This window comes from Cryptomeria japonica, chromosome 2, assembly GCF_030272615.1.
Source record: "Cryptomeria japonica chromosome 2, Sugi_1.0, whole genome shotgun sequence".
Classification (NCBI taxonomy): Eukaryota; Viridiplantae; Streptophyta; class Pinopsida; order Cupressales; family Cupressaceae; genus Cryptomeria; species Cryptomeria japonica.
Genome location: NC_081406.1, coordinates 441,432,704 through 441,443,848, shown reverse-complemented (window position 1 = coordinate 441,443,848; position 11,145 = coordinate 441,432,704). Strand labels below are relative to the sequence as shown.

The following is an 11,145-nucleotide window of genomic DNA, read 5'->3' as shown; positions in this document are numbered from 1 at the left end:
TTTACTATTAGATACGGGTGAGATATCAATGCCAATATAGAGACTGAGAGAACACTCTATGTACTTCCTTCAAATATTTAGATTAGTGGAGGTTGGTCGTTTATCTTCGAGAGGTCATCACCCTTCAACATAGATCCATATAGGGAGTCCTTAGAGGCCCAAGAGCCCCCATGCTGATCACTTCTTTCTTCTAGCTCATTCAAGAGATCAATGGCGCTAAATACCCTTTGGATGTTGCTATTTCACACATGGAGGTAGATCTATGAGATAGCGTTTCTCCTAACATACTACTACTTCACACATGAAGGCAAATGGACTTTGATATCTTTGCTGCTACTTAGATGCCTGTGCATGTTGTCCTCCAACATTGTGATTTTGCTCCTTTACAACATGATTTTAGTCTTTGATATCATCACTCCGTTCCTTCCCAACCACCCCTTGGTTAGGGGGACAAAAATATTATGAGATTCTTTACCACTATGGGAGTTACATTGGCCTTGGATGTTAGGAGAGATTCTAGAGAGAGAGTGCTTTGCTTCCTCCTTGCAACAACATGCTTGGCCCCTAGCATTCCACACTCATTGATGAGTGTTACCAAATCATATACTACTCCTTTCATCAAATTTGTATCTCTCCTTGTCCTCATCAACTCTTGCTCCTTGTGGATTTAGCTTTCCCGCAAGACTAATTGTGTTGGTTTTGGAACCACTTGTGTTGGTGTTGCATGACTTCATTTTGTTTTTTAGTTCGTTCATTACTTTATTTTTCTTTTCTAGGATGGTATCTTCCTAAAACTTTATGTAAACTAGTTTGTTTTCAAGTCCGTTTGAGCTACTTTTAGTCAGTTTAGACATTAATATACTTATCTAGGGTTAGTTTAGCTCTCTGGGGAGCTTCTTTTGTTCAACCTTACACATTGTTTTGTTTTGTGATGTCTTGAAAGAGAAATTAAAATCCTAACATGATGATAACCAATATTTTGATTGTAGGCAAGTTTGGTTGATAATATTAACTGAATTCTCATGTTATGCAATTATTGGTTTTCTCATTTTTGAGAAAATTTTAGAATATCATTTAATACTGATGTTTTTGCAAATATTTTGCATTTATTTTCAAAATGGTTACCTATATGTAAATTTTATATGATGGCTAGGGTAGACTAATGTAAGAATGGGCTAGATACAATTCATATCCACTTCATTATTTTTTGTCCCCTATGTCTATTATCATTTTCATTAATGACTAAAATTTATGGGGTGGCTTTGCAATTAAATTATCACTATATATACTTGTTTTGTATGGGTTGGCTATGAAAATTTATGAGCCTGTGAAAGCGCCGTGTAATAGGTTATGGAGTTGTTTGAAATTCGTTTGAAATATACTAGAGCATTTACGCGTCAATATTAAGTATGTACACAAGTTGAATAAGCTCCTTTTGAGTATTGATCATAATCATCATCTTTTTTTTAGCTATATCCAATTATTTTGATGTATTGACATGGTGATAACTGCTATAGTGTAAATGACTTTAATGATAACTTGTCATCTCAAACTAATGGCTAAACTGGTTATTTTTCATTCATATTGTATGTAGAAATTTGTCTTGTAGTGCTTTGTGCTTTCCAACAACCTTATTAGCTCTATTGATTATCAAATGGCTTTATCTTGTTTGTACTTTATTGAACTGGGAACTCGGTATTTAGATGTGTCTTCATGGTAACTTACACCACATTGACTAATTTTGGTTCACGTACAATTCATTTCTTCCAGTGTGGAGGAAAAGGAGATTGGACAGGCAAGATCATTGTCTCTGAAAACAAGGACACAATTTTGTATTCTACGCCGTACTGCCTCAATAAACAAAAGCTATCTACCATTGAAAAAGGAGTATGCATTGATTTTTGCTTGTTTTATGACAAAGTATTTAGACTTAGTTGAATTTTTTTTCAGTGTGGTTAATGCTTTAAGGATCTAGTTTTTTTATAATTAAAATGCCCTATTTTTTATCCTATTCATTTAAGTCAATATTTATTCGGTTTACAGGTATATTCTTTTCTGCAGACCCTCACCATCTCAGATTTCGTTGTATTTGGAAGTTCTCAAGTCTAAGGTTGCCCCCATTTTCTAAAGTAGAGTTCTTTGTTTTCTTCTCTGAATAATATACTTTGTCTTTTAATTTGTTCATTATTTCCTAGCAGTTAAACTTCTCAATAAATGGGGTTCATTTTACCTATTGTAAAGTTATTTTCATTTGCCTTATGGAGAAGAATGAATTGATATGTTTAATATGGTGCTCAATTCAAAATTAGAAAATGCACAAGAAACTTCTCTATTGACGATTAAGATAGACTTATACCTTGGCAATTAAATTGTGACAGGGCTTTCTACCAAGTATGTATGTAGACCGCAATTCAAGAGGCCATTGTACAAATTTACTGTCAGCTTTCTTTCATAAAAGTAGCAACAGCAGTTATTAGTTTTGTAGACAACTCAAGACATTCTTTTCATTTGTTTGGAAATATCATAGAAACCACCAGCATAAATAAATGTTTTGTACATGTACATTATTAACTAAATTTCTTGCATTGATTTGCAGCACTGTTTAGCTAACTACGTGGACTCTAAATAGATTGTCGAATTCCATGAAATTAGTAAAATCAGAAAATGAGACTGTTAGAGCATTTTGGGACCAAATGGCATCATCATATTTTAATCAAATTCTGAAATGTAGAAGCAGTTTTTAGAATATCCTCATCTTTGATCTGATTTGGTGACAACCAGGTCTGAGATCCAGTTTTATAAAACATTGCCCCATGTTACTAATCTAGGAGTAGAAAACTTATCTTTGATAGTGAGCTTATTGATGTCTCTTGGCAGTCCAAATCATAGTTTTAAGACTCGTGGACTCACCACGGACTCGCGAGTCTAGTGGTGCCATGAGTTGACTCGCCATGGACTCGCGAGGCGAGTCCTGGCGAGTCTTTTTGAAAGACTCGCGAGTCTTTTGACTAGACTCGTGCAACCCAGGAAACACATCAAAAAATTATCTAATTTTTTTTTTCCAAGTCAGTCTCATTCCCTTCATCAGAATGTCTTTTGACTAGACTCGCGCAACCCAGGAAACACATCAAAAAATTATCTAAATTTTTTTTTCCAAGCCAGTCTCATTCCCTTCATCAGAATATATACATGAAATATAACATTTAAGTATTACTTTAAGTTATATTTCATGTATATATTGGCAGGATGTTTGAGAGTGGTTTCAGATCTCTAGGAATTATAATGCAAATTCTAGGTTTTAGAAGATCTTTTAAATTTTCAGACAGTCAAATTTCAGTAATCAGTAGGCTCCTATTAGCATTCTCTCGCCCTCTCTATCTCACTCACTTTATTTGCCTCGAATTTTAGACCTATCTATCTCCCTATCACTCTTCCTCTATCCCCTCTCTCTACCAATCTCTATCTCAGTCTCTCCTTTCTCCCCCAAGATCTAGACCTATCATTATATGTAATTTTGTAAAAATTTATAAACTTATGCTTCTATTATACATTTTAAAGGTTGAACCTATGAGTATGAATGATGAAATTTCAAATATTGAGCGTTTGGAGATCATATGACATGTGTAATTTTTCAATTATGGCTCTTATGTTCTCTAAATGCATTAATTTCTTTATGTTTTTTTGTAAAACTACGGTTTTTTTTTTGCCGAGTCCTTGCCGAGTCTTTCACGAGTTCGAGTCTGAGTCCAATTTTTTGGTTTGCCGAGTCCGTGGCGAGTCCAAGTTTTAAAACTTCGGTCCAAATAACATGGTTCTGGGACTCGCCAGGACTCGCTTAGACTTGGCGAACCTTGAGTTGGGTGACCTTGGGCGAGTCTTAGGGGTCTGGACTCAGGCTCATCCGAGACTTGAGTGAGACTCGCGGGCTCGGTTTGGACTTGGCCAGAGTCAATTTTTTTTTTAAATCTCAAAAAGAATTTGCATCCAAAAACCCTAAAATGTCCATAAAAGAATCATTTTGTCCAATATAAAGATCATTTTTCTTTCTCCACTCTCTCTTTTTTTGTTTTTCTCTTAATTATTTTTTCGGGGACATAGCCCACAAATCTCCACTTCTAGCCTGCGGGGAAACACAAGTTATCATTGCATCTTATCATTGCTACCCCTCAAACCCATAAGCATCTCCACTCCCAAACTCCTAGTAGTTAGTGGGACCTACCTTAAATGCCTTCGTAGGAGGGATGCAGGCTACTTTGGGTCATAGATTTCTAGTTATTGTTTTGATATTTGTTTGGAGCATTTGATGTCATGGATTTCATATTCCATGAGTTTTGTATACGTTTGACAATATATAAATATCTAAGTGTGCTATTTCCTTCAAATATAATTTGTGTTTATAATTATGTGATTGATGTATATTTGTGTATGTGATCAAATTAGCTTCTATTTGATGATGTTATTGTGTCTTTATGGTTTATTAAATAAAAGGTGTGCAAAAAAAGTTTTAAATCCTCAAAAGTCTCTAAATTTATTTGTTTTTACACTTGTCAAGTCTTTTTGTTGAGTCTCGAGTTGAGCTACCCATGCTAAGTCCGTGCCAATTCCAAGTCTCATTTCTATGGTCCGGAGTCCCAGACACATGCACTAATTGTCATTCTTCTTGTAAATCATCACAGTAGGAGAAGAGTATGAGGACACCAAATGATACCTACCTCAAGCAATTTTCTAGACCACATGTTGAATCTCATGTTTGTGTATATGTGGGTGCCTACAATGCTTATTGTTATGTGGCTGGCTCCTTGGAAAATGCTGGATAGTATGATTGTGAACCCTTTTTGGGGGAAGGTCCTATCTTCAAATACGATAGAGTTTTCCTTTTGAATAACACCTCATGAAAGGTCTTAGAAGTTCATTTGAATTGCCCTTAAGAGTGGTGAGCCATTGGACTCCCAACACCACATTTGCTCTTCCCATGAAAATGGCAAGCACAAGGCTCTTTGACAAATAATCACCTGTGGGCCATGAGTATATTAATCAGTGTTACAAAGCTTTCTTGGACTCACCAAGGCTTGGCAAGTTCCAGCGCAAGTGACCCTGATTGAGTCTAGGGGAGTGGAGACTCAAGTACCTAGTGAGTCATGCAGGCTAGACTTGGTCGTGGTGGGGGAAAGAAAAAGTTAAAAAAAGATAATAAAAAAACTTAAAGTGTTAAAACTAAAGCACTTAAGATCATCTCTTATGCCCTAAAAACACATTCATTTTGTTTTCAATCCAACATTCCAATTCCACCTAGATTTCATGGTAGAGGAGGAGGTGTTTAGTGGGCTCTACATAGTCATGGAGTGAATGGAACTTGGTTCTTTTGTTGGAGCGAAGATAAACACTAATATAGAGATTTTCAAACTTGTGTCTAGGGACCTTTTTGCATGAGACATATGCAAGGAAAGTGAAACTCAAAGTTAAACAATGAGATTGGTTTTTTATTTCTTCCCATTTTAGATGCATGGTGGGAAAGGTTTGGTGCTAAGGTGCCAAATCGTTAAAAGATTGCAGTTCGGATCTTGAGCCAACTATGCAATACTTTATGATTTGAGTGCAATTGGATTATGCTTGAACACATACAATTCAAGAAATGCAATAGGTTGTCAGTGTAAAGGTTGAATGATCTTGTGTATGTTCATTACAACCTTGCCCTCCGTGACAAACATATATTGGGCATTGGGTTATTTCCCTTTAGTCTAGAAGAGGTTGATCCATAGTTAGATTGGATCTTAGAGGTTGATGATATTGTCTTTAGCGATGAGGGCCTTGCATGGGTTGGTTAGGTGGATTGAGGGGCAAAGGTAGTAGCCATGGCAAAGGAGGATAGAGCACAATTGTCTACCCATTGGATGTTGGTGTCATTGAGACATAGGCATATAACATGTACATTATCATCTAGGACCTATCTTAGATGCTAGCATGAGACTTGTCGTGATGTTGAGAAGAGTGTTGCAGGCTCATTTGAGCTATATACTTATATTTTTAGTTTTGATATTTGTTTTGATGTCATAGTTTTAATAATCCATGAGATCTGTATACATTTGATGCAAGACAACCTCCCTCTTACAATCTCAAAACTCGAACACAAAAACAATTGCAATAGCAAATACTCTCTGCACTTAACTCAACAAAATAGATTGCAACAAAGATACAAAACTTATTTCACATGAAATCTATAAACATATTATTTACATTATTGTCCTGATCATGGCTTCTCTTTCTCTCTGTTCTACTCTATGCATAGGCTCTCTAATCGCCTTCTTTATTACACATACTTCCTCCCTCTTATTCCATCTCATGCAGCCTTGCACATTGTCAATGCCTTTAAATTTATCTTCAAGCAGATTGTCCCAAAGCCGTCACCTATTCCCCCCTTCCCATAGTCAATATCTCACTATGCAGCCCCTCTATTTATCTCTGTTTTTTATGATTTTGAATGCCCTTCATTCCTGCACAACCCTTGACCTTTTGTATTCTGCTCATTCTTTATAATTTTAAAAGAATTTTAAAGAACCCCTTGCCTGTCCAATGGCCTTATTTGAACCCCACTCTTTGCCGATTGGTTTTGTTTATTAAATCAAAATTGTGTACTGAGACCTAATTTCACTTTGCACTTATAGGTTGCTCACAAATGCAGTTGCTAGGGCAAGAGAAGTGATGGAGGATCAAAAAATTGAATGGGCAAATTATGGCTGCACCATTCTTTCTGGTGGGTGGACAGATGGCAAGAACTGCACCATCATCAATTTTTTGGTTGCTTGCAAGGACAATGTAGTGTTCTTGAAATCTGTTGATGCCTCCAGCAAGGTGAAAAATGCAGAAACATTGGCTGGAATGTTGGAGCATGTCATCATGGAGGTGGGGGTAGAGAATGTGGTGCAAATCATCACAGATAATGCAGCAGCATATGTGTCAGCAGGTAGAATCCTTTTGAATTATCACCTTTAGGCATTAGCAATATTTTCATTTGTTGTGGGCTTTGTTTTACTTGGTTGCATATTTCTTAAGAATAAATTCTTCTTTTGCAAGAAGAATCCTCCAAGAGAGGCACCCCACTCTTTTTTGGACACCTTGTGCAGCACATGTCCTTGACCTTCTTTTGGAGGACATAGGAAAACTTGAGTGGGTGACTCCAGTTGTGGAAGTTGCAAGGAGGGTCACCAAATATATTTACAATCACCCTTGCGTCCTAAATTTGAGTACATGCATTGAGAGGATGGTACCTGATGTTGAGGAGAGAGACCTCATTGTGAGTGAGCTCCAAAATTATGAGGGAGGAAGGGGTAAGCTATTCTCTTCAGGGCTGGCTAGGAGAGGAAGAACCACTCAAACCCCAGGTATAACATTTGCCATTTGGATTTTGGGATCTAAAGACTAAAATGATTGATAAATTATGTTTTCTCTTTTCTCTTTGCTTTCTAACTTTTCCATTTTATTTATTTTGCAGATGCTTGGTGGTAAAATTGGGGTGCAAACACCCCACATCTCAAAAAATTTGCCCTGAGAGTCTTAAGTCAGCCTTTCAGTTCATCCAATTGTGAGCGCAATTGGAGCTTGTTTGAAGCAATCCACACGAAGAAGAGGAGCAAGTTAGCATAGAAACGGCTCAATGACCTTGTCTACGTGCAATAAAATCTTCGATTGCGCGTAAAGAAGGTAGAGGAACTAGAAGGTGGTCCAATTGACCTGGATGATATAGATCTTTACAGTGATTGGACATCACAGGAGCAACCTCCATTGTTTTCCGACACTGACATCACTGATCTGGAGAGGCAGGCTATGGAGGAGGGGGGTGGATTTGGTTTCAGGCTGGATGACATTGAGGAGGATGAGGATTCATTGCCAGTGCCAGAGGCAGGTGGAGACATAGCTTCATCTAGGATGGAGGATGAGTCTCAATCAACCATACCGAGCAAGGAGGCACAGTCACGCCCAGTCCCACAGCAGACTTATATGACTAGACAGTCTAGACCCTCTAGTTCTACCTCTCCCCAAGTTTTTGCTAGAGCTGGGAAGAGGAAGTTGTAATTGTAATTTGTAATGATGTATTTACTTTTGTTTTTACAAAAACTATTTAGTAATTTACTATTTTGCTTCCAGGCTTCCAGCAATCAACATTCCTCATGAGGATGCGATTTTGTAGACACTTTGCATTTAAATATATCTAGAATCAACTTGTTTCTTTTGTGCTATCATTTATTGACTCATTGGATGCATCTTCTCATTAAATTTTGCAAAAAAAATGCATTTTTAACTAAGTTTAAGCGTGTTTTTAAGTTGCCGAGTTTTTCGCCGAGTTTTTCCGAGTTTTTCTTGAGTTTTCGTCGAGTTTTTTTCCCAGGGGCTTGGCAAGTCGAGCCGAGTCGCGAGTGGTTCAACTATGGTTGGAACTACCATACACTTTCACCTTGCTAACTCTAGGATCTAGGTGATTAGAAAGTGTTGAAGACATTGCATATACATCTTTATATTGCAAAAATGAGAAAAAGTAGGGTGGGTTGTTATATGAGGATACAATTTAGAGCCTATAATAATTTTTGATGTACCCAAAATATTAAGGTAAATTTATCATTATAGAAAAATTCAGAGTCCATCCAAACAAACTCTAAAAATACAAGTCCAACTGCCGATGCATGATACTTGCCTTACAAGGATATTTGCCTTATTTTTTTCCATGCTCAACAGCCACCAAAGAAAATTGGACCATGTTTCCTAATCAAAACAAGATTAGTAATATATATTGAAGAAGTCTGAGTTATGTTAGTGTCCAAAAGCAATTTTGATGGGCACCAAAATATTTAAGGTACCTGGTAGATATATCATTTCTGAAAATCCCATTAAGTGGAAATTTACTCTAAGAAATCTTGCTAGTTCAATGAGTCATTGTGATACCAATGCCCTTTGTCTCAGCTATGATAACAGAAAAAACCATAACCATATCAAGCATCTTCTACATAAAACCCTTTCTGATTTATATATTTCTTCTCTTATCTTATTTCTTTAATTAATTTTTACTTGCAAATTTGCTTATATCACTTATCTCTGCAGAGTTTTGGGGATCCATACTTAGTCATTGTCACTATTTGGCTGTTTAAACTTTGCATTTTGTAAGAACCCTGCTGGTTCTAACTTTACCTCTGATGCTAATACTGTCTTGATTTTATATTTTCAATGGTTTTGAAGAATTTTAAATAAAAAATATAGAAGCACGACATGCTAGAAATGACATAAAACTGAAATGACAAGAAGTAAAGAGCAACTGCAACTATATTATGAATCAAGGAGCTGTTACAAAAGAAACTAATACTAATTTCATACCCGAAGGTCCTCAACTTATTTAAATTAAAGAATTTTGGAACTTGCTAGCCAAAACTATGCAACTAACCAAACAATGCGTACAAGTCCTGGATGTAATTTCTCCAAGCTAGAAAAGAGATGGAATGGCCTAAGTATGTTGGGCGTCTAAGATGGAGTAATCAGAAGGCAAAGAGAGAAGGCGTTTCAGCCCTCCAAATCACACGCCCCCTTCCAGGTCCACATGTGCTAGGCAGATGGTGTACGACCAACGAGAAGAAATGTACGACCTGTTTATTGAATAACAACTACTGCTGATTGAAGGGACCTCAGTCAAGAAACCCACCCTTATTGAAATCTGAAAATAACTGAATACAATGAACTCTGATGAAGCATAACAAGACTCCAAAATGAAGCCCTCACAGTTGCAATGATTCAACTGGTCTTCCACAGCCTCAAGATTGCAGATCCACGAAGAATTCTCATTCTTCAATGGTGTAAACTTCTGAATCCCTTTTCTTAGATAAAACCATAGAGAAGCCAAAAAGCAATGTCAGATAATCAATAATGCCATGAGGTCGACTTGCTTTTGCCTCATATACCCAAAAAGAATGACTTTTGCCCTTTTAAATACATTTAAATGTATTTGAAATACTTTCAATAGTTTTAATTCAAATTGGGCGTCCTTTTTGATTTGAGTGATTTAATAATCACTTTATTATATTTTAAGTGGCTTTTTTATTTTTATAAAGTCAAATTATGACTTTTTAATATCTTTATAAGTTAATTAAATAACTTAACCATGAAAATATTAATATCTCTCTCAATATTCAGTCTTTTGACGTGTCGTCTGAAGCAGGGGTCAACACTGTATAACTCCCATGTGTCCAGGTGCCCTTGTTCCTAAGAGAGGACTGTCTATAAGGCTGCAGCATTAGATACACCATATCCCCGAGCTCAAATGATCGCTCAAGCCTCCTCTGATCGGCATATTGCTTTTGCTGATTTTGAGTCTTCTGAATGTTCTCACGAAGAGCTCTCATGATATTTTGGTTGTCCTATAACAAGTCCCTAGCACTCGATACTCTGCAATCGCTCAACAATAAATCTAGGTAACTAGGAGCATCATAGCCATGCAATGCTCGAAAAGGTGTCATCTGTATAGTCATATGGTGAGTGGAATTATAATAGTACTCACAAAGGTGCAACCACTTCACCCAAGCCTTCTTCTGCCCATAAATGTAGTTCCGCAGGTATCTCTCCACCCATTTGTTGACAATCTTAGTCTGCCCATCAATCTAGGGGTGGTAGCTAGTGTAGACACCTAAAATTGTCATGTCTAATTATTTATTTATTTAATTATCTAAGCTTAATTCTTCTATTAATTAAAATAAATCTTTATTTATTTAATTAATTCATTTATCCTCTTCTAGCCTTATTTCTCATTTAAATAAATACATTTATTTATTTAAATTACCCCTTTTCCTAAATTAAATAAATATTTTATTAATTTAATTAATCCCACTTCCTCTATTAATTAAATAAATCTTTATTTATTTAATTAATTCATTAGCCTTTTCTACCCATGACACATGTCACTCATCTCTTAATTCCTACACTACCTACCCTCTTATTATTTTATTATTTTCTTTACCTACCCTCTAATCATAGCCGACCTCTTTTACACCTCTCAATCTTATCCCTCCATTTCTTATAGTGTCCTCTATATAAGGAGATGCTTCCTTCATTATCAAACCCTGGCTAATCAATTTATGCACTTGACTACACTACGCTTTTCATATGAGATCC

General features: G+C 36.4%; 1 protein-coding gene across 1 annotated transcript in view; it reads left to right on the top strand.

The window, feature by feature from the left end:
- The first annotated feature begins 1,774 nt into the window (after window positions 1-1,774).
- The window catches only part of LOC131031614 (DNA repair protein rhp54), a 127,904-nt gene continuing 118,533 nt past the window's right edge, over window positions 1,775-11,145 (top strand). The window contains exons 1-2 of the mRNA XM_057962777.2: window positions 1,775-1,887; window positions 2,044-2,110. The gene's annotated coding sequence lies outside the window, so the exon portion shown is untranslated. The remainder of the gene's footprint in view (window positions 1,888-2,043; window positions 2,111-11,145) is intronic.